This window comes from Pseudophryne corroboree, chromosome 8, assembly GCF_028390025.1.
Source record: "Pseudophryne corroboree isolate aPseCor3 chromosome 8, aPseCor3.hap2, whole genome shotgun sequence".
Classification (NCBI taxonomy): Eukaryota; Metazoa; Chordata; class Amphibia; order Anura; family Myobatrachidae; genus Pseudophryne; species Pseudophryne corroboree.
Window position 1 is genome coordinate 441,920,122 of NC_086451.1, and position 24,745 is coordinate 441,944,866.

General features: G+C 55.0%; 1 pseudogene; it reads left to right on the plus strand.

Moving 5' to 3' along the window:
* The first annotated feature begins 24,326 nt into the window (after positions 1-24,326).
* On the plus strand, positions 24,327-24,445 carry LOC134953353 (5S ribosomal RNA; annotated as a pseudogene).
* Positions 24,446-24,745: the final 300 nt, after the last annotated feature.

Consider the following 24,745-nt stretch of genomic DNA (forward strand, 5'->3'; position numbering starts at 1 on the left):
GTGCCACATATGCTCCCAGTGCCAGATATTCCCCCACAGTGCCAGGTATATGCACCCAGTGCCAGATATTCCCCCACAGTGCCTGCTTCCCCCCCCAGTGCCAGGTATATGCCCCCCCAGTCCCGGGTATATGCCCCCAGTGCCGGGTATATGCCCCCCCAGTGCCAGGTATATTCCCCCAGTGCCAGGTATATGCCCCCCCAGTGCCAGGTATATGCCCCCAGTGCCAGGTATATGCCCCCCCAGTGCCAGATATTCTCCCACAGTGCCAGATATTCCCCCCCAGTGCCAGGTATATGCCACCAGTGCCAGGTATATGCCCCCAGTGCCATGTATATGCCCCCAGTGCCAGGTACATGCCCCCCCAGTGCCAGTTATATGCCCCCAGTGCCAGGTATATGTCCCCAGTGCCAGATATCCCCCCCCAGTGCCTGCTTCCCCCCCAGTGCCAGGTATATGCCCCCAGTGCCGGGTATATGCCCCTCCAGTGCCAGGTATATGCCCCCAGTGCCGGGTATATGCCCCCCCAGTGCCGGGTATATGCCCCCAGTGCCAGGTACATGCCCCCAGTGCCAGATATTCCCCCCCAGTGCCTGCTTCCCCCCCAGTGCCAGGTATATGCCTCCAGTGCCGGGTATATGCCCCCCCAGTGCCAGGTATATGCCCCCCCAGTGCCGGGTATATGCCCCCAGTGCCAGGTACATGCCCCCAGTGCCGGGTATATGCCCCCCCCAGTGCCAGGTATATGCCCCCAGTGCCAGGTATATGCCCCCCCAGTGCCAGGTATATGTCCCCAGTGCCAGATCTGCCCCCCCCAGTGCCAGGTATATGTCCCCAGTGCCGGGTATATGCCCCAGTGCCTGCTCCCCCGGCCCCCCCTCTATGTGTTGGAGGGACACGAGCGCATCGCGCGTCTCTCCTGTGTCCCTCCTGGCTCTCCCCCGGCTGGTCTAATAAAGGAAGTGCTGTTCGTGAGCCAATCAGAGCTCACGAACGGCACTTGCTTCCAAAGACCGGCCGGGGGAGAGCCAGGAGGGACACAGGAGAGACGCGCGATGCGCTCGTGTCCCTCCAACACATAGGGGGGGGCCGGGGGAGCAGGCACCGCAGGGAGGGAGAGGAGATCGCAGATTGACATGCGGACGCTCATCCGCATGTCAATCTGTTCTAAATCAGTGGCGCCCCCGCAGCCCCTCGCCCCCAAGCCACCGCGAGGACTGCGGGGGCAGTAGTTACGCCACTGTGTGAGGTGCTGTGATTCTGGGACCCCCTGCTTCGAGTGTGTGCAGGCAGGGCTGGGAGGCTGCTTGCCTGAGAGACATTGCATTCCTGGCCTCGTTCTCTCCCCTGTAAGGAGTGTCAGCTGCAGCTTCCCTGGATCTCTCTCTGCCCCTGAAGCCATAACCCTGACCCGCCTTATTTTATTCTACCCTCCTCTACACGTTAATATCAGTTTATTACCCAGCAGTGGATCCTACAAATTCTGTGCTGTTGCCTGCTATTGCTGTGTCTTCTCTGAGCTGCCGAACTTGATTTGCTTTAATATATCAAAAATGGTGAGGAACCACCATAAATCTGCTGCAGCCCGGCTCGCACGGTACTCGCATACACCCCCGGTCTCCCCCAGTCAATCATAAGGGGGAGAGGTCGACCTACGGCGGCCCCCTTTGTTACCGCTCACATAAGCTAATAAGCTCCCTTTGAAATAAAGAGTCTGACACATTTCTTTTGGATCGAATTACTGGCCACAGTTTATTTCCATTACCTTACATGTTACCTTACAACGTTGCGGGGCACGGATAGAAGTGGTGGGCAAGGCGCCAATGGGTCCCTGACCCCTCCTGATTACCTGGGGGCGTGCCCTGCCTACCCTGTAGGCACCGCGGCAACGCCCCTGGGGAACCAGCCCTCCTGGCGCATATCACGCTCGCCTGGCACGCAGCTCCCTGGGCCAACCGTCCAAAGCTGGAGCCGAGCGTGCGCCCGTTCACCGAGGGTGAATCTGCCAACCTCGGCTGGCTCCCCCCATTCGCCATGCCTTGCGCACCGCTTCTTCCCGCCGCCCGCTGACTGTGACATACGTATTTCCTGCCTTAATTTTCCTTAACACATTAAACATACAACCGTATTATAACTTGCAACGATTTATACAATAAAACTCTGAACTGTAAGTATATGTACCTATATACACCTTTTTTTTTAAATGGGTGGGTGGGTGGGTGGGTCACTCTCTGCGCTCACCTTTCTCAGTGGCCGCCTCCTCCCCCCCGCCTTCCTATTTAACCCGCCCGCTATCCGGCCGGCCCCCTCGCCTCCTACAGGCTACCAGCGCCTGTAGGTGTGAAAGAGGGGACGGGCACACCTGCCCGCCCCTCCTTTCCTTCGTGTCGCTGGCCCGCGGGCCACCTGCCGCCCCTCCCCCTTACCCCTCTCCGGCGCCATCACGGGCTCGGCGCCTTTGTTACCATAAGGGGGAGAGGTCGACCTACGGCGGCCCCCTTTGTTACCGCTCACATAAGCTAATAAGCTCCCTTTGAAATAAAGAGTCTGACACATTTCTTTTGGATCGAATTACTGGCCACAGTTTATTTCCATTACCTTACATGTTACCTTACAAGGTTGCGGGGCACGGATAGAAGTGGTGGGCAAGGCGCCAATGGGTCCCTGACCCCTCCTGATTACCTGGGGGCGTGCCCTGCCTACCCTGTAGGCACCGCGGCAACGCCCCTGGGGAACCAGCCCTCCTGGCGCATATCACGCTCGCCTGGCACGCAGCTCCCTGGCCCAACCGTCCAAAGCTGGAGCCGAGCGTGCGCCCGTTCACCGAGGGTGAATCTGCCAACCTCGGCTGGCTCCCCCCGTTCGCCATGCCTTGCGCACCGCTTCTTCCCGCCACACGAGGATCTCGGCTGCCCCCCTCCCCCGAGACCCGAAACCCCCACCCTGCAACCAGCTACTGACCCCCGGCCTCCAGTGCTTCCTGAAGCGCATTATTAAAAAGGTCAATCCCAATGTCCGACAAATGGACCCCGTCGCTCCTATACATGCCCCCGATCTTTTGACTGATGTCCTTATGCCGTATGACCCGCCCCCCTAGTGCTGCCACGCACTTGCCCACAGCCGCGTTGACCCTTTTCCTAGCCCTCTCCACTCCTGCCCCTTTCCGAGCTCCGCGCCAAGCTAGCCTGGGAATGATGTTGGACCATATTAGCTCTACGCCCGGCCATCGCTCGCTTACCCATGCTAGATCGTCCCGTATTGTCCTGATCAAGTCTAGGGATTTCATGTCGCCCAAATCGTTGCCCCCCAGGTGTAATACTATGGTATCGGGGCTGCTTGTCGCCTCTTCCCCGGATAACAAGGTGCCCCTCAAGCCGTGCCACCTCATCCCTCTCTGCCCAAACCAGCATACCTTCCCCTCTTTCTCCGCTAGCCCCAACTGCTTTCCATACGGCCTCCCGGCGGCCCGTGCTGCCGCCCAGTGAACGTATGAGTGGCCTACGATCCATATCTGCCTCGCCTCCTTTTTTCTTGCGGATGGGGCTGTGTGGGAGAGGGGGGGGGGGGGACATGATCGTTAGATGTTTTCTGTTTCGTCGTTGAGGGGTCTAATGTAGCGCCTGTAGCTGTTGGACCCCCACCTGCCTAATGCTTTGATCTCTTCGATCGCGCACCCTTCGTTAGCGGCTGACGTGGCCGCCCCTATTCTAAACGAGTGTGTCCCGAACCTCTCTGCCTGCCAGCCAAGTGATCCTACACATCTCTTCAACACTGCTGCAAACTGGTACCTAGTGAGCGCCGCCCCGTCCTTGTGTACCAGAAAATTCTCTCCTCCTGCCGGCCTTGTTATCCTAAATGCTTCGACCGCCCTTACCGGGCAGACCGCAGCGTCGTCGTGCCTGCGTAGCTGCACCCATTTTCCCTTTCCGTTCTGGTCTGTCTTTGATCTGCGTATTTTACACAATACTGTGTCCTCCGCTACGGTAACGCTACTGCACTGCAGCCCTGTTTCCCTTGCTGTTTTGGACTGCGCTTCCAACTCGCTAACCCTGAATGCCCCCCTAAAAGCCATAATAAAAGCCGTTGTAAACAACCTTGCCTCACTCTGGTCGCGGCAGACGCTTGGGACCACTTCTATCAGTTTCCTCAGCCTTTCGATTGTGATTGGTTCCCTAGCGTCTGGTTTCTTAACCTCCGCCCTTGCCCAGCCCTTCATTATTGTGCGTACTACGAAACTCTTCGTCTCGTCCCTTTCGCCTGCCAGTTTCTGGAAAAAGGATACCCCTGCTAGTATTGTGTTTGCTCCTGCCCTGGACGTCTGCTCCCTTCTGAGCTTGTCCAAGAACGCCAACAATTGTTGCTGCGGAGGCTTGGATTCAATCTCCCCCTCCCCCTGGAACTGCCTCCATCTTCTCCATGCGGCCTTGTAGGCCTTCCAGGTCTTTGGTGCCAGGGATCGCTCCACCAATTTGTCTAGTTCTGATCGACTATCTGCCAGAGATAGGAGGGGCATGTTAAACCTACTTCGCTTGCTTCCGGCGCTGCGGTCCTAAAAACTTCCCATTTCTGCCTGGACAATGCGTCCGCTATTACGTTCTTCTCCCCTGGCACATGTCTAGCTCTGAATGTTATGTTGTGGTGCAAACAAGCTGCCACCAACCTCCTGAGCAACCTGACCACCGGCGGCGATGATGCCCGCTGGTTGTTCACGGCTTGCACCACCCCCATGTTGTCGCACCAGAATTGGATCTGCCTGTTTGCCAGCACTTTACCCCATATGTCGACTGCCACGACTATTGGGAACAACTCCAATGCCGCTAAGTTCTTAGTGATCCCCGCGGTCTCCCATTCTGGTGGCCATCGCTGGGCGCACCATTCGCCCTGCAAGTATGCCCCAAACCCCGTAGCTCCTGCTGCGTCTGTGAATAACTGCAGCGCACGGTTTGGTGCTACTTCCTTGGGCCAGATTTGCACCCCGTTAAACTGTAAGAGGAACTCCTCCCACACCCGCAGGTCCTCCCTAAGCTCCCTGGTGATACGTATGAAGTGGTGCTTTGATGCCCTGCCTGCTGTGGCTTGTTCCAGCCGCCTCTTGAAGATTCTGCCCATTGGAATCACCCTGCAAGCAAAATTTAGGCTCCCCAGCAAAGACTGCAACTGCCCCAGCGTGACCTTCTTGGCCTTTGCGCAGTCGCTCACTTCCCTGACCAACTTTACCACCTTCTCTGTTGGTAGTCTGCACTCCTGCCTAACCGTGTCAATTTCTATGCCTAAATAGGATATAACCTCCGTCGGGCCTTCGGTTTTCTCCGCCGCGATGGGTACGCTGAACTCTTCCAGCATACCCTGTAGCTCTCGTAAAAGGTGGCTGCACTGCTCCGACTCTGGTGGGCCCGCCACCAAGAAATCGTCTAGATAATGCGCTATGGCCCTTGCCCCAGCGCGTTCCTGCAAACACCATTGCAGGAACGAACTAAATGCCTCGAAGAAAGCGCATGAAATGGCGCACCCCATTGGCAGGCATTTGTCCACAAAGAAAACCCCGTCAAAACTTAGACCCATCAACCTGAAGCTCTCTGGGTGCAAGGGAAGCAGTCTGAAGGCCGACTCGATGTCTAGCTTTGCCATGAGAGCTCCTTTCCCTTGTGCTCTCACCATCTTGACCGCCTGGTCAAAGGATTGATACTGCACTGAACATTGCTCTTTGTCCAGTGCGTCGTTTACTGACCCTCCCTCGGGGTAAGACAGGTGCTGAATGAGCCTGAACTTCCCCGGTGCCTTTTTTGGGACCAGTCCCAAAGGTGACACTATCAAATCCTGTAATGGTGGGGCTGCAAATGGCCCCGCCATTCTACCTAACTCTAGCTCCTTTGCGATCTTCTCCCGTACCACCCCCGGTTGCTCCTTGACGGATTTCAGGTTTCTTATTTTTTCTGTGGGCGGGACCTCTCTTATTATTGGTATCCTAAAGCCCTCCCTAAAACCGTCCCGCAGCAATTTGGCTTCCTGCTGCTTGGGATACCTGGCTAGCCACCCCAGGATCCTGCTTAAATTCACTGGGCTAACCGCTTTTCCCAGCCCCTGCTGCCGCGGGTAGTTTTCTTGGGAGATTTGCTCTCTTCCTATAGCAATCCTTTGCTGCATGACTTGCGTTGCAAAAGGAACATGCGTGCCTGAATTTGCACTGCGCGCGGGTGCACTGAGATTCGTTAAACGCCCAGCATTTGAGGTCATGTTTCTGCGTGCTAGGCCTCCCTGCCCCGGGTGCTTGTGCCGGTGCCGCCTTCTCCGCTATACCGCTTGCTAATGCCTTGAGCCACGCGTCGAGGTCCCTAACTCCGAAGTCGATGGGCTTACCGCCCTCTGCCTTCGCTCTAAAACTCTCGTCGTACCTCAGCCAGACTGATCCCCCTTGTTCCTTGTACACAGAGTATATAAAATCTGTATACTTTAACATGCTCATCGCTACCTCGGGGTACGCTTCTATGTAACAGCCGGAGTAGGCGAACATTCCGCTCAGCCAGTTCTCAATAGTCTTGTAGCTATTGACTTGTGTACCCCCTTTCGGTTTTGCCTTTTCCTTGTCGCTCAAGCCCTTCTCTGTCAATGAACATATATCGACAAAACCCCCTTTTTCTATCTCCTTTCTGATTTGTTTTGGCAAGTGGCCTGCCACTGCGCTAAACTCGCAACCCACTGCGGATCCTGTCTGCAAAAATTTCTTAGCCGTTTCCTGCTGCACCTGCCCCATCCGTTCCCTAACCGCATCTGTCCCCGGCGTAAGCCCCTTCCTTTTCTTACATGTCGCTCTGGCTAACTTTAGCTGCTCCCTCAACACTCTACATGATTCGTCCTCGTCTGAATCCGTTGCGCTATCCCCCTGCTCCCTCGCCTGACCTGCTCCGCCCTTACCGACCACCCCCGTGAACTTAACCATAACGTTACCAACATTCTGCGATATATCTGGGGACACCATAACATTGCACAAACTGTTCATATCGACATTGGTCTCACCCGTCCCGTGTGAGGATTCCCTCGCTGGACCGTCCGCGCTGGTCATCGCGCCGGATGCTGCCTTCGGTGTGGTGGCCACTTGGACCGTGCTGACTGCTGGGGCATCGCTGGCCGTAGCGTAGCCCGTGACGCCCTCTCCGCGATGGAATTCCGCGCCTCCTGACCGCTGCGTGTATGCCCTCTGCCGTTCCCGTGGCGTGATGGTACCGTGGACCGCCGTATTGCTCCCGTGCGTTGATCTTGCTGGCGTGGTGAAGACTTGCAAGTTCCTGTGCACTGCCTCCCTGTCGCCTTGTCTTGTCGGTGTGCCGTGCTGGCTGCTGTGCTGCACTGATCGCTGCCCTCCTCCCGTCGACTGATAACGCTGCTCTTGCCTGTCTTCTCCCCTGCTGCAGCTGCACCCTCGACAGCCGTGCCGTGATGTGATGTATGCCGCCGGCGGTGATGCGTGTCGGCTGTAACCCCTGACCGGTGATGACCTGCGTGCTGTGAAATGTAGGCTGTACTGATGCCGGGAGCTGGGCGGTGGCGAATGGTAACGCGGGGATCTACGGCCGTAAGATGACTCCCTGCTTCCATGCCCGTTGTGATGCCTCTCCCTGCTGTGACGGTGTCCGTTGTCATGCCTCCCCCTGCCCGGTTGCCCCGCCGCCGGAAGCTGTGACATCTCCTTGAACAGCTGGGTGGAAGCCTCCTGTACCCACGCATCCCGGCCGCTTGATGATGGCCCGCCCTCTCCTTTCTCCCATCTCCGGGCTGGGGTTTGCGGTTGTGTGGCGGGTGAAGTGGGATTGGCGCTGCTCAAAACTTTGCCCCAACCTTTCCGCCCCTCCCCCCCGGAGTCAGATCCATCTGACTCCGCTGCCGCGGGGATATCTTCGTAAATAGGCGGCAGGTCACTCACCCCGTATTGCTGCCCGCTGGTGATCACTGCTGCCGGCTGCTTCTTCCTCTTCGCAGCCCTGGCTGCCGGATTGGAGCTGCTTTTTCTTCTCTTCTGCACATGCGGCCGTCCTCCTCCTTTCCTGCCACCAGGGGGAGCTCCTGCCTCATTATCCCTGTGCTGCTGCTGATGACGTGCTCCTTCCCTCCCTGCAGGGTTAAAGTGTAACCCTGCACTGTCCTCGGTCTCCTCCCTGAACCTGTGGGGTATGCTCCTTCTTCTGACCCCCCTCTCTGATTGCCCTTCCATTCTTCTTTCCTTTTGCAGGGGATACAATGTGGCTTGTGCAGCTGCCCTGCGGTGCTGTTCTCGCTGGTGACCTGGTCCGACGAAATGCGCCCCTTTTTCGGCCCCCCCGCGCTGCACCCAGCCTCTGGAGCCGCCTCGCGACCGGAAGTGACCGGAAGTTGCTTCCGCGACCTGTGCCCGACTTCTCTCCGTCCCCCCCTGCTGCCGCTTCTTGCTCGTACTTGCCGAGCTGCGCTCACCCGCGAGTGACCTCTTCCTCCTGATCGGCGGCTGCTGGCGCCCTCCGTGGATCCTCTCCTCGCTGGCCGCTGCTGCTACAGTTCGTTCGTCGCGCTGCTGCTGTCGACCACTGAGATCACTCTCTGCGCTCACCTTTCTCAGTGGCCGCCTCCTCCCCCCCGCCTTCCTATTTAACCCGCCCGCTATCCGGCCGGCCCCCTCGCCTCCTACAGGCTACCAGCGCCTGTAGGTGTGAAAGAGGGGACGGGCACACCTGCCCGCCCCTCCTTTCCTTCGTGTCGCTGGCCCGCGGGCCACCTGACGCCCCTCCCCCTTACCCCTCTCCGGCGCCATCACGGGCTCGGCGCCTTTGTTACCATTCTCCTCTGGTGAAGCTACTGATGATGTGCTGCAGAAAGTGTTGGAAGCCCTGGTGGCTAACGAGTCCCGTCTATCTGACAAAAGATGGCCAGGTACAGGCTGATTTGACCATAATTCATCACGATATCCAGAAAGTTAGAGAGCGGGTTGGGGAATTCGAGACCCGTACCTCTACGTTGGAGGATAAGATCTAACCGCTTAGCTCCCGTATCACTGCCATCAATGGTCAGCTGTCCGATATGAAAGGCAAAGTGCTAGATATGGAAGGCAGACTAAGGAGGAATAATGTCCGCTTTGTGGGGCTTCCGGAAAAAGAGGAGGGCGCTAACCCGGAGCAGTTCGTTGAATCTTGGCTGAAGAATTCCCTTGGTGCTGACTCCTTTACGCCTTTCTTCACGGTTGAACGAGCTCACAGAATCCCCTTCAGACCGCTGCCGCCAGGTGCACCGCCGCGCACACTGATAGCGAAATTTCTCCATGTTATGGAACGGTTCCAAAATTTCTGTGTTTCCTGACTTTGCGCTGGAGGTGCAAAAGGACTGTGCACAATTTTTTCCGATTAAAAGATGTCTCAGGGAACTTAATCTACAGTAGGCAATGCTTTTTCCTTCTAGGCTTAGGGTGGTAGCGGACGGAGAAACAAAATTTTTTGCTACACCTCGGGACGCTGCCCTATGGCTAGACCGCTGGGCCCCGGCTAGACGGGCACTTGCAGCTGATCCATAATGTCTGGTTTTACTTTATACCTATGCTAAGTTTATTTCTGATGTCCATGTTGCAATATGTCACCCGGATGACACTACGTTAATTCTGTTACTGATTATCATCTCACTCCACTGATGTTTCAGTATTTTTTTGTTTTCTATATTCAGGGCTCGGGGTGGTATCTCCACACTTTTCTCATGTGAGGGTGGGAGGCCTGCACCTTTGTCTTTAGGTCATTTTATTGGGTTCACTACGATATGCCGGCGGTCGGGCTCCCGGCGACCAGCATACCGGCGCCGGGAGCCCGACCGCCAGCTTACCGACAGTGTGGCGAGCGCAAATGAGCCCCTTGCGGGCTCGCTGCGCTCACCACACTACGGGCACGGTGGCGCGCTACGCGCGCCACACTATTTTATTCTCCCTCCAGGGGGGTCGTGGACCCCCACGAGGGAGAATAAGTGTCGGTATGCCGGCTGTCGGGCTCCCGGCGCCGGTATGCTGGTCGCCGGGAGCCCGACCGCCGGCATACTGAAGACCACCCATTTTATTCATTGCCTTTTTATGTTGGTATAGTTTTCTTTTTCTTTGTTAGGGGGAACAGTTTATTGGGACAAGGTATGCCTCAGTTTGGGTGGGTATACAGGGAGGGGGGACACAGGGCCGTTTCTAGCCAATTTGGCTCCCAGTGCAAGATTTAAAAATGCGCCCCCCCCCCATTCACATAAGAAAAAATGCGCCCCCCCATAGATATAAAGAGGAAAAGCAAGATGGACGTGGCCTCATCTGATCTCATCATCACGGCCACCACAGGATTAAAAAAAAAAAGTCCTCATTTTACACATTACAGCAGGCACGCGACCCCATTTTACACAGCACGGCAGGCAAGTGTCCCCATTTTACACATTGCGGCAGGAAAGTGTCCCCATTTTACACATTGTGGCAGGCAAGTGTCCCCATTTTACACATTGCGGCAGACAAGTGCCCCCATTTTACACATTGCGGCAGAAAAGTGTCCCCATTTTACACATTGCGGCAGGAAAGTGTCCCCATTTTACACATTGTGGCAGGCACGTGCCCCCATTTTACACAGCACGGCAGGCAAGTGTCCCCATTTTACACATTGCGGCAGGAAAGTGTCCCCATTTTACACATTGTGGCAGGCAAGTGTCCCCATTTTACACATTGCGGCAGGAAAGTGTCCCCATTTTACACATTGTGGCAGGCACGTGCCCCCATTTTACACATTGCGGCAGGAAAGTGCCCCCATTTTACACATTGTGGCAGGCAAGTGTCCCCATTTTACACATTGCGGCAGGAAAGTGTCCCCATTTTACACATTGTGGCAGGCACGTGCCCCCATTTTACACATTGCGGCAGGAAAGTGTCCCCATTTTACACATTGCGGCAGGCAAGTGCCCCCATTTTACACATTGCGGCAGGAAAAAGTGTCCCCATTTTACACATTGCGGCAGGCACGTGCCCCCATTTTACACAGTACAACAGGCAAGTGTCCCCATTTTACACATTGCGGCAGGCACGTGCCCCCATTTTACACATTGCGGCAGGCACATGCCCCCATTTTACACAGTACGGCAGGCGTGTGTCCCTATTTTACACATTGCGGCAGGCACGTGCCCCCATTTTACACATTGCGGCAGGAAAGTGTCCCCATTTTACACATTACGGCAGACAGGTGTCCCCATTCTACACAATACGCAAGGCAAGAGTCCCCATTTTACACGTTACGGCAGACTGCGTCTCCATTTTACACATTCCGGCAGGCAAGAGTCCCCATTTTACATATTACGGCAGGCAAGTGTCCCCATTTTACACATTCCGGCAGGCAAGAGTCCCCATTTTACACATTCCGGCAGACAGGTGTCCCCATTTTACACATTAAGGCAGGCAAGAGTCCCCATTTTACTTATTACGGCAAGCAAGTGTCCCCATTTTACACATTCCGGCAGACAGGTGTCCCCATTTTACACAGTACGGCAGGTGGGGGGGGGGGGGGGGAGGGAGGGAGAGGGGCTGACTTACATTTGAAGCGGTTCTTCCCGCTCTTCAGCCGCCTCTCCCTCGTCTGCGCGGCTCTCCCTTCTTACACAAAAAAAGAAGGGTTTTTGATCCTGCACCGACCTAGATTCACACTGTATACTTTCACACCAGATATGTCCAGTTGTACCATCTCTGGCAATCTGGTACCAATACCAACTATCTTCACTTATCACTTGTCATTCATTCATTTATTCTCCCATCATGCTTCTCTCCGAGTAATCTATACAATCTCATTTATATCTCAACATCCGTCCACTTGTGCATATATATATATATATATATATATATATATATAAGTCATTTTTCCTCACGCTTCCATCTAAACATCTACCTGAGTAGGTCACTATTCACCATTAACCAATGGCTGCTGCCCATTTACGTCCCCGCACACTTCAGTATCCCTCACCCTAATTATTCTTCATTTTTATTCTCTCCCCTTTTCTTTCTATTTTGATAGTCATTTTCATTATTATTGTTACTCTATTTCCATTTTTGCTGATTGTAAATTATACCTATTTGTATATTGTTATACTAGGTGCTTCATCGCGCCCTACGGGCGCTCTTCACACCGTCGCAAGGGGCTACGCCCCCTTAACCCTTGCATGCCTTTCTGGGGTTCAATATTTGTATTATATGGAGTATTACCTGCATTCCTTTGTTAGTGGTTAAATATTGCACAATGAAAGGGCGTGTGATGGTGAAGGAGGCGCAGCCCCTTGCGACAGCGTGAACAGCACCTGCAGGGCATGATGTACAAAATGTAGCGGGTGCGGGGGGGACTGCGGATGGGGGAGGGTGTCTGTAGATGCTGCGGAAGCGGGGGGGCCCGGATGGGGAAGGGTCGGGAGGTGCTGCGGATGGGGGAGGGGCATAGGAGTGGGGGCTGCAGATGGGGGAGGGGTCCGGAGGCACTGCAGGTGGGGGAGGGGCATGGGTGCCATGGGTGGGAGAGGGGCAGGTGCGGGGATGTTGTGGATGGGTGAAGGGTTCCAGAGGTGCTGTGGGATGGGAAGGGGCGGGGGTGCCGGGAGTGGGGTAGGGGGTCCGGAAGCACCATGGGTGGGGGAGGAGCAGGTACAGGTGGTGCGGCGGATGGGGAAGGGGGTCTCGAGGCGCTGCAGGTGGTAGAGGGGCAGGTGTGGGGGTGCAGTGGGTGGGGGAGGGGACCACGAATTGAGGAGGGTGTCTGCAGATGCTGCGGGTGGAGGGGGGGCAGGTGTGGGGGGAGACATATATGGGGAGAGGATGGTGGAGGGGGCCTGGAGGTGCTGTGGGTGGTGGAGGGGCGGGGGAGTGGGAGCCGCGGGTGGTGTAGGGGGTCTGGAGGCACAGCGTGTGGGGGAGGGGAAGGTACGGAGGTGTGGTGCATTGGGGAGGGGTCTGGAGGCGCTGCGGGTACTGTACCTGCCAAAAAGGTAGTTGGAGGGTATGCAGTAACAGGGCCAGGACAGGGGTGACAGGGTCAGAACAGGGGTGACAGGGCCAGGACAGGGGTGACAGGGGCTGGCTGCTGCTGTTCCACTCCAACCTGTTGGGATCTGCTGCTGGTGGAGACTTGGCATGGCTGACTCTCTCAGGCTGGAGTCCTGCTTCCTCTGCCCGTCCGCATTCCTCCCCCCCTCCTCAGTCACACACCGCGGACCTCGCGCGGCTGCCGGGAACTGCGGTAAGGGGAGACTGGGAGTGACTGGTTAGTCCCCAGGAGACGCCGCGGCTGGAGGGAGGAGGGGGTCATAGCATGCACGTGTAAGGATGTGCCCTGTGGGCACATCCATGTTGTGGTCCCTAGCTGGGGACAGCGCTGGGGCAGCTTGTCTGTCCCCAGCGCTTGGTGCGTGGCGGCGGGTGTCCGGTGCAGGGATTACCCTTTTCCCTGCACCGGACAGGAGGCTGCAGGAGGATTCGAATGTTGGCGCCCTCCGGGAGCCAATCGCGGCTCCCGGAGCGGCGGCCAATCAGGAAGAGACGCGGCGAGCCAATCGGCGCTCCCCGCGTCATAGGCCCCGCCCCCGGTGTCTGACGTCAGACGCCGGGCGGGACGGAGAAGAGGAGGCCGCGCCGAAGAGCGGCGAAGACAGAAGACACGTGCGGGAGCAGCGGAGGAGGAATGCCGGGCGCGCGCGGAAGAGCGCGAAGAGGAAAGAAGATCCCGGCGGCGCAAGGAAGAGAAGACGACGACCGCGGGGAGAGGAGGTCCTGAGGCCGCGGAAGAGGCCAGAAGACGTCGGCCTGCAGGAAGGAGATGTCCAGCGGCGGCTGGACGCAGAAGAGTGGAGGCGGCGCCGCTGGCCAGGACGGGTCAGCGGCAGAAGAGGACGTTGGAGACCCCGGGTTAGGTAAGGCCTCAGTGAGGCTATCCTCTTCCTCCCTCGACCACCAGGGACGGGCATTAGGCCCGAGGGCACAAGTCAGGCACTAGGCCTGTGGCGCAGTTAGGAGTTTGGGGGCCCCAATATTTGATGAGGTGGTTTGGGCACTAGGCCCAAGCCACCCCACCCCTGCGGCGCCAGTTAGACAGACACTAGGCCCGGGGGGGGACAATCTAGGCACTAGGCCTGTGGGTAATAGAGGGCGTTAGGCCCTAGGGTATTTGTGGCCAAATCAGGGATACGATAAGGTGACCCTGGGCACAAGGCCCAGGTCACCCAACGGGCGGCAAGTTAGGCGGGCGCTAGGCCCGTAGGCGAAGTCAGGCCTCCGGCCTGTGTGCAGTTAGGGGGCGCTAGGCCCAGTGAATTAGTGTTCCCCCGAGGTGAGTACAGGTGGCCCTGGGCGCTAGGCCCCGGCCACCCTGAGGTGTTAAGTAGGCTCGGCCTGAGCCCCTAAGGAGAGAGCACGGTAGGTGGGTGGGCTGTGCGGCCCCCACTACGGGGTGTTCTGAGTCGGGTAGATAAAGGGACAGCACCGTTTTATGTTGTAACTCCGATAGTGTGATATATGTTGTTACCGTGCAGGGCAAAGTGTATGTGTTGTGTAAGTTGTGCATAGTTGTGTCGCACCACCCACACGAGCTAGTTTGAGGGCTCTATTTATGTAGCTAGTGTAGCGGACGCACACTAGGGTAGTTCTTGGCCCTGCACGGCTGTTTCTCTTTGCCTCCTTACAGGGACCTGTAAGTGGAGAAGATCGGAGTGCAAGACTCGTGACGGTGAGTAGCATCCGTGTACGTCTGTCCCTTGTTTGTCCCCGAGCGCCGGAGTTAGGATTGCTCACGGACGTGAGAATCCCTTTTCATCACACTACGTGCGAAAGCGCGAGTGTGTGAAATCTGGGTAGCTGAGGCTTTGTGCCGGTGATGACCATTCACCCAGCCGGTGAAGGTCGCGGCCACCCCTGGGGTATCCCCTGTTCCAGCGGAAGAAGGGTCGATACCCCCTTTAATGTAGACCATTCTCTCCTCAGCTCGGTCGTCGGTCAGCTCCGAGAGGGAATCGCCGTGTCCGGATCCGACTGAAGAATACCAGGTCCGTTGAAGGTTCCGGTACCTGAAGGTGAGAGAGAGCGGCGCCTGGTGAGTACCGAGTCTACACCTGCACGGCAGCAGGCACCACCACACGCACCGCATTACCACCCTCTCACACTTGGCGTAGTCGGCAGGATCTAGAGACCGGATCACGGACACGATGTGGAACGCCACCAAGAAGACCTCCCTGCGGACGGCTCCGGAGAAGACTCACCCCCGGATGTGTGCGGACCAGAGCGACTGGGTGACGGTGTCTGGGGCAGACATCCTGAAGATGGTGCAGCGGTCGGTCCAGCGTAGAAAGGAAGAGCGCCGGGAGAAGGGGCGCAAGAAAGCCGCTGTGACGCCCTGCAAGAGATGTCGGCAAACAGGGCACTTTGCCAGCGAGTGTACTTGGCGAGAGACGTCCCCAAAGAAGGTGGTCCAGGAAGCGGACCGAAGACGTCAGCAGGGCCAAGCGAAGAAGGAGTCCCGATGTTTGCTCTGCGGAAACTACGGGCATGAGCACAACAGTTGTCCTTGGGACGAAGAGTTGAGCGAAGACGAGGTTGATTCCCGGTGTGAAAGCTGTGGAGATCCCCGACATCGGCTCCTGGAATGTCCATGGACGGAAGACAGGACGGACTACGAGGCCACGGTGAAGCAGCTGACGGAATCTCGTCAGCAGCTTTGGGACCGGGTGGCTGCAGAGCCTGTGTGTGCGCTCTGCGAGGCGAGAGGGCATGCGCTTCCCGATTGTCCGTGGAATGAAGACCGGATGATTGCGGATGGTCGCGCCCAGAGATGGGAGGAGGAAATCAGGGAAATGGAGCGGAAGGCCTTGCTTGAAGTTAATTCGCAGGTGCCCATTTCCTCTGAGCCGGAACCAACGGGTGAAGATTCCCCAGTGAAGGAGGTGGACCAGGAACCCGTCTTGGAGAAGGTGGCAGTGGCCCTCCCTTGTTGGAAGTGTCGGTGACCAGGACATGCGGCCAGTGAGTGCCCTTGGGAAGATGCCGCGGACCTACTCTGTCCCAAGAAAGTGACCCCAGTAAGGCAGAATCCTTTCCCGCATGAGGCGGAGGTGGACGACTGGGAGGTGAAGAGGCCACGCTGCGAAGAAAAGCGTGAAGACCCAGTGACTGAGACGTCCGGAATCTCCCCGCGATGGAACCGTCCACGACCAGGACGTGCGGAACAGGAGTGTCCTGGGTACCAAGAGATGCCAGCGGAAGCAAAGGAGTACGCTGAGGAAGTAACGATGCCAGCGGAAGCGAAGGAGTACGCTGAGGAAGTAACGATGCCAGCGGAAGCGCAAGAGTACGCTGAGGAAGCAGAGGTGCCAGCGGAAGCGAAGAAGTACGCTGAGGAGGAAAGTAATACCCCAGTCCAGATATCGGAGGAGAACTCGGACTACGGTGAGCTGTCCGCCGACGAATCCCTCCCAGAACAGATGGAGGACGACTCTGGCATCGGAAGCGCCGACGAGAGTGACTGGCAGGATCGGGTGGAGTCATGCTCCCAGTTGAATGCCCTCCGTGAAGAGGAGGAGATAGTCCTGGAGCATGAGTACCTGCCGGGAGTGCCGAGATGGACCGACGTACGGGGACAGGACTGTGATGCCGTGGGAGGACCCGTTCCAGAGGAAGAGACAGGACCTTTGGAGATGCCCCACGAGGAAATTCGACATGTGGTGGCTGTTGCCCGGGAGGAAACGGATGCCCCGGAGGATTCCGCTGTTGGGTGGTGGTCGATACCACACCCGGAAGACAGGGACGAAGCCACAGACGATATCGGAGGCCAAGAGTGGGTGACTGTTGTCCCCGTGGAGGAAGATTCCCCTTGGTGGCCAACGTCAAGCGACCGTGAGGAGATGCCACTCCCCCAGAGGATCCGCCGATGGAGGTCAGGACGTGAGAGGAACCCGGAGCTGGAGGAGGAGGGATGTGGGGTCACAGCTGGTCCAGGCTGGGCCCCCGAATGCACCTTCGCCGGAAGGACCTTGGAATTCCCTGACCCGCGGACAATGGAAGTCGTGAGGAACTTTGTAGGGACTACAAAGGATAAAGGGGGGGGAAATGTAAGGATGTGCCCTGTGGGCACATCCATGTTGTGGTCCCTAGCTGGGGACAGCGCTGGGGCAGCTTGTCTGTCCCCAGCGCTTGGTGCGTGGCGGCGGGTGTCCGGTGCAGGGATTACCCTTTTCCCTGCACCGGACAGGAGGCTGCAGGAGGATTCGAATGTTGGCGCCCTCCGGGAGCCAATCGCGGCTCCCGGAGCGGCGGCCAATCAGGAAGAGACGCGGCGAGCCAATCGGCGCTCGCCGCGTCATAGGCCCCGCCCCCGGCGTCTGACGTCAGACGCCGGGCGGGACGGAGAAGAGGAGGCCGCGCCGAAGAGCGGCGAAGACAGAAGACACGTGCGGGAGCAGCGGAGGAGGAATGCCGGGCGCGCGCGGAAGAGCGCGAAGAGGAAAGAAGATCCCGGCGGCGCAAGGAAGAGAAGACGACGACCGCGGGGAGAGGAGGTCCTGAGGCCGCGGAAGAGGCCAGAAGACGTCGGCCTGCAGGAAGGAGATGTCCAGCGGCGGCTGGACGCAGAAGAGTGGAGGCGGCGCCGCTGGCCAGGACGGGTCAGCGGCAGAAGAGGACGTTGGAGACCCCGGGTTAGGTAAGGCCTCAGTGAGGCTATCCTCTTCCTCCCTCGACCACCAGGGACGGGCATTAGGCCCGAGGGCACAAGTCAGGCACTAGGCCTGTGGCGCAGTTAGGAGTTTGGGGGCCCCAATATTTGATGAGGTGGTTTGGGCACTAGACCCAAGCCACCCCACCCCTGCGGCGCCAGTTAGACGGGCACTAGGCCCGGGGGGGGACAATCTAGGCACTAGGCCTGTGGGTAATAGAGGGCGTTAGGCCCTAGGGTATTTGTGGCCAAATCAGGGATACGATAAGGTGACCCTGGGCACAAGGCCCAGGTCACCCAACGGGCGGCAAGTTAGGCGGGCGCTAGGCCCGTAGGCGAAGTAAGGCCTCCGGCCTGTGTGCAGTTAGGGGGCGCTAGGCCCAGTGAATTAGTGTTCCCCCGAGGTGAGTACAGGTGGCCCTGGGCGCTAGGCCCCGGCCACCCTGAGGTGTTAAGTAGGCCGGTCAGCTCGGCCTGAGCCCCTAAGGAGAGAGCACGGTAGGTGGGTGGGCTGTGCGGCCCCCACTACGGGGTGTTCTGAGTCGGGTAGATAAAGGGACAGCACCGTTTTATGTTGTAACTCCGATAGTGTGATATATGTTGTTACCGTGCAGGGCAAAGTGTATGTGTTGTGTAAGTTGTGCATAGTTGTGTCGCACCACCCACACGAGCTAGTTTGAGGGCTCTATTTATGTAGCTAGTGTAGCGGACGCACACTAGGGTAGTTCTTGGCCCTGCACGGCTGTTTCTCTTTGCCTCCTTACAGGGACCTGTAAGTGGAGAAGATCGGAGTGCAAGACTCGTGACGGTGAGTAGCATCCGTGTACGTCTGTCCCTTGTTTGTCCCCGAGCGCCGGAGTTAGGATTGCTCACGGACGTGAGAATCCCTTTTCATCACACTACGTGCGAAAGCGCGAGTGTGTGAAATCTGGGTAGCTGAGGCTTTGTGCCGGTGATGACCATTCACCCAGCCGGTGAAGGTCGCGGCCACCCCTGGGGTATCCCCTGTTCCAGCGGAAGAAGGGTCGATACCCCCTTTAATGTAGACCATTCTCTCCTCAGCTCGGTCGTCGGTCAGCTCCGAGAGGGAATCGCCGTGTCCGGATCCGACTGAAGAATTCCAGGTCCGTTGAAGGTTCCGGTACCTGAAGGTGAGAGAGAGCGGCGCCTGGTGAGTACCGAGTCTACACCTGCACGGCAGCAGGCACCACCACACGCACCGCATTACCACCCTCTCACACACGCGGCGCGGACCTCGCGGCTGCCAGGCACTGTGGAAAGGGGAGACTGGGAGTGACTGGTTAGCTCCCAGGAGACGCTGCGGCTGGAGGGAGGAGGGGGACGGAGCCTGCAAACAGCGCGGACTTCTGCAGCGCTATCTGCCAGCTAAAGTGTGTGAAGGAGCTGGGCGCACCTCACTGCGAGTGGCAGCGCTGCAGCTAGCGGTGGGGTTGCCGGGACTGGAGATAACAGAGGCAGTACGGAACCTGCACAGCGGCAGGTGCCCCACAAAACTGCAGCTAAGAAGCGTGGAGTGTGCCAGAAAGTGATGCTCCTCCGCGCCAGAGAGACCCTGCTGAGTTTGCTGATGTGTTGGGAAGCTGCTGAACTCGCTGTTCTGCTTAGCAGAGCAGCGGTGAATAGATGCGCACAGCGTCTATTTAGTGGAGACAGGAGGAGAGGTGGCATCAGGGGGTACGGATTAAGGGGGTTCCGGCAGCAGAGCCGGATTAAGGGGGGGGGGGCAGGGGGTACGTACCGTGGGCCCCACAGTTTTAGGGGCCTTCCCGGCTGGAGTAGCTCTGTCCCAGCTCTGTAGCTCCCCCGTCCTGCCAGCAACAGCAGCAGCATTGTGCTACAGTCAGCACACGCTGCTGCGTGTTGGCAGGTCTGTGGTGTTGCTTTCTTCTGCCTGTGCGGGTGTGTAGGGGAGAGCAACCACCCCCTCTGGATTTACTCCTAGCTAAGGAGCCAAAATCCCAATAAATTTCCCCCCATAATTTGCATAATGGGCGTGGCCACGCAAACCGCGATTAGGCCACGCCCCCAAACCCACAGCAGGCACAGCAATGAGATAGGGACCCCCTGTTTCAAGTGCTCTGGGCCCCCCGGACTCATAATCCGCCCCAGGGGGCATGCCAGCAGCTCACAGAGCGCTGGGCATGTCCCCTCACTGACAAAAACGGGGGCCCTCCGTGAAGCCACTCCCCTTTTAATTGACCACACCCCCTTTTCGCTGCCTGTGTGTCCCTCCTTCTGCCTGAAGAAAGCTGGGAGGTATGCACCCCTGTCTGCCTGAAGAAAGCTGGGAGGTATGCACCCCTGTCTGCCTGAAGAAAGCTGGGAGCAGTGGCGCACCCAGGGGGGGGTTCCGAGTACCCAGAAACCCCCCTCCACTAAAAAAAAAAAATAATTTTTTTTTTTTTTTTTAGCTGCTTGAGTATTATTAATGACTGTCTAGCGTCCTCTGCAGTCTGCTGTCTTCCTGGTGGCACTTGCAAGTGCAATAAAAGTTTACTTTATTTTAATTATAGTACATATATATCCATGTGCCTACATATATACACATGTATATACATAAATGCAAATCCATGAAGAAGGCACTCTGGAGTCATCAATAATGGCAAAGTAGCAAATGTGTATTAAAGGTTCAGGTCGAGTACTTTCGGGGACAGCACCCCGTCCTCAGGACCACACCACAACAGTACAATCATATACATACATACATACATACACACACACACACACATATGATATATATATATATACATGTGTATATATATGTGTACTGTATGTGTGTGTATATATATATATATATATATATATATATATATGTATGCATGTTTAATATGCTATGTATATGTGTATATGGGTTCACTACGATCTCCCGGCGGCCGGCCTCCCGGCGACCAGCATACCGGCGCCGGGAGGCCGGCCGCCGGCTTACCAACAGTGTGGCGAGCGCAAATGAGCCCCTTGCGGGCTCGCTGCGCTCGCCACGCTACGCGCGCCACACTATTCTATTCTCCCTCCAGGGGGGTCGTGGACCCCCACGAGGGAGAATAAGTGTTGGTATGCCGGCGGTCAGGCTCCCGGCGCCGGTATGCTGGTCGCCGGGAGCCCGACCGCTGGCATACTGAAGACCACCCGTGTATATGTATGTGTGTGTATGTATGTATATATATATATATATATATGTGTGTGTGTGTGTGTAGATATATGTATATCGATGGTTCTGAAACATCAGACATCGATGACCATCTCTACACTGTTTATACTTCGCCTTCAAAGGAGTTTGACCCTCTGCCCCTGTCGTGGTTGCTAAGTAACACATTTCTTGGACTGCCGCGTCCCGTTACTTAGGAGACAGAAACATGGCTGCTCTGGAACTGTAAGGACAGAAACTCAGGGGAATAGCGTTGTTCAGGATTTGAAATTTATCTAAGTCCTCTGTTTGGTGACATTTACGTAAACAGAGGTGGATTATAAAGCTCCACCGCTCTTGACTGATAATAGGGAATATAACATCACCAATTTCAACTGAATTATTATTATATTTTGAAGTCTATTTAGATATCATATTCATTGAATTGAACATGTGATTGGATGTAATCATTGGATATTCTAAACCTTTCTAACCAATGGTAATTACTCCTACTATAAGAACTGATTATAAACCCCTGATGAAGTCCTAACGGACGAAACGTGTTGGGTTTCGTAACATCTGGTTAATAAAGCCTTTATTACAAGCATCTGGTTGGAGATACATCCATTTCAAGTTCTGACTGTGATCACCTGACTGTAAAATCCTCACATCTACTGTAAATTGTTTATGTATAAGACTGTAACATTGTTTTATTGAATTTTTAGAAGGTTGTGTCAATGACAAACGTTTAGGATAAATATCGTTTGTTTCTGTGCAATAAAAATTTTTAATTATTGTCATACAAAAGGCATATTGGCTCCCACGAGAATCCTTTTCTATTCTATATATATATATATATATATATATATATATATATGTATATATATATATATATATATATATATATATATACACACACACACACACACACACACACACACACACACACACACACACACACACACTAGTTTTACGGACCAAGCATATACTGGGTCACCTCAGTCCCCACCCCCGTGATTGGCTCCGCCCAGTTCTGGAAACCCCCCCCCCCATGCAAATCCCGCATTTGCCACTGGGGAGGTATGCACCCCTGCCTGTGCCATGCCCATACCATCTGCTTCTGCTCCTAGTCTCCTATAGATTTGCCCAGATCTGTGACTCATTTGACTAACTCCGCCCAGTGTTGTGACTCCGCCCAGCGTTAGCAAATGAGTCACAAAGTCACAGATCTGGGCTATTATATAGGAGATTCCTAGCCATCCCACCATCACTACTTTTATACTTATTATTATTTTTATTATTTATTTTTTATTTATTTTTTAATACTATTTCTTTCACACACATAATCGTACCTATATCTGTACCTACAGCCTTTAAAGTGGGTACACACTATTAGATATATCTGCAGATCAATTGATCTGCAGATATATCTATGTACGGATCGAGCAGTGTGCTGTGCATACACACAGCCCGATCCGTCGGGAGACTGACGTCATGAACTGGGCGGGTGGGCGCCCGCCCAGTTCACCTGTCAATCACCGCCGGCCGCCGCAGCATGTGTACGGGCGGTCGGACGACCGCCCCGTACACACACAGCGACGGGCCAATATATCGTTAGATATATTGGCTGTCGGCTGTGCTGCGCGGCCGACGCGATACGTCTGTGAACGACAGAGTTCACAGACGTATCGCCCGTACACACTGGCCGACGGTCCCGCGATGTATCGGCCGTTCAAGAGAACGGCCGATACATCGACCAGTGTGTACGGGCCTTTATACTACGGGGGATGGGCGGGGTATACTGGCCCCTCTCCGTGTGTCCTCCTGTGTGTCACTATGGTATCCTAGCAACCTTATGCTGGCCCCTCGCAGCCTTTGGTTACGTTTACTCTGACGCGGGTATCCTAGCAACCCGATATCCTTAGTGCGGGCGGAAGTCCAGATGACAACTTCCGCCCACACTCACCGGCGTCATACCGCCCTTCGCGGCCGCTTTGATCAGGACGATACCGTCCAGGGCAGGAGTAATCCCCGCCCTCCCCAGCACGCTGCAGCCCGCCCAATATGACACTGTTGTTACACTACTCTCCATATCCTCACCACGGCGATACAGTCAGGGCGGAAGTGAGAAGACGAACTTCCGCCCTCTTCTGTCCATCTCACTTTCCTAATTTAAGCCGCCCATATGATGCATTTTTAGAAGGCCCGCGGTTGGACTATATGTTTATTGTATTCCCGCCCACATGGTCAGCTATTGGCTGACATGAATCATAAAGGGTTTTTAAACACTCAGGTTCCTGACTCTTAGGAGCTGCTCAGAATGGAAGTGAACAAGCCCGTGACCGGGTGAAACGCGTTTTCCTTGCGGGCACCTTACTTGTCTGACACTTGAAGTGGTGATATTTGATGCTTATTTACTCTATTGCAACATACCTAATGCTAAAGCAGTATATTTCTTTGCCATTGCAAAAATTACTCTTATCTATATTGCTGGAGCTTCCAGCTTTGCTGCATTACATACACGTGTACTATTTCATTCAGGTATTTTGTGGTATAACTTTGTGATAGGGGCAGGTCATTGGTGGCCCCGCATCTCCTGCGGGCACCCCGCCTGCCTACCAACTGAATGAGTGATATTTCATACTCATCTACTTTATTCACTTGAGCCTGTCTTATCACAGAGAGAATCTCTGCCGTTGACACTGCTGGTGTTTACAGACAATGAGCATGGCATATCCATGTTTATTCCTTGCTTAAGTACAGTGTGTAATATTCTTCCCTCGCATTCAAGTGTAATTAGGACAGGTGTGGTGTGATCCTGCATATACTCTGCCTAGGTACTCTCAAACTGTGTATTCTATATTTTTGTTCCTTTGAGGTTTTTCACCAAAGAGAGAATGGTACAGGTAATAATTCTTTTTTCCTCATATATTGGTTTATGTTAGAAACTAATATTTGCTGTGATAAAGAACATTCTGGTAATATCACCAGTGACATTCAAGGCCTTGGTGCACTGCACAAGTTCATCAATCATTAGATGCCACTGAAATCTGTTATATACAAGTAACGATATACATACCCTGTGATCTGGCACCGCTTATAAGAAATTATTATCTTTATTTCTTTTGGAAATCTGTCTTGGCACCTGTCACTGTGATCTATTTTTGAACCAGGATTTGTTAGTATTCAAATAACTGAGATAACCCAAAGGGACCCACTGTAATTTTATATAACTATCCATTTGCAACTACTTTCTTCTATCCTTGCAACATTTTTCTTACTGTCCTTCCTTCTGTGAACTCTCATCCACGATTCAGGGGAGCGTGTCCCCTCAGGAGACACGTCTCTTCAGTCTAACGTGGACAGCAGATTCACACTTACTTATCTACTATCATTCTTTTCTTTACGCATTCTTAGCATTCTTTTTCGGAGGAGGAATCAATCCTCCCATTTTGGTGCACTCTCATTGGTGCTATAGGGTCAAACCTTCCTACGACCATACCCCTACGTTCACGCCCAATCTCGTCCGATCCTGGAAGCTAAACGTAGGTGGGCTGGGTCAGTACCTAGACGGGCGACCACTAGGGAATACCCAGTGAAGTAGGGAGACTCTCTTCCCCGTAGGAACCACACCAACAGCAGTATCACCACTTATACCTCATCCCTCTACTTCTTTTATTTTATTCATTATTCTTTTCATCCATTACAGTGGTTAATTGTTAGAACTGTTACCTAGTGCGTGGGCTCTCCCACTCACGATTGTAACCCAATTTAGGGCTGCATTAATACACAGTTTATACAGATCTTGGGCAGACTGAAGCAGCATAGTATGTAGCTATCTTCCGATATGCATTTATCCAGGTATAATTAAGATCTGGACATTTTTAATTTTGGGAGACTTATTTCT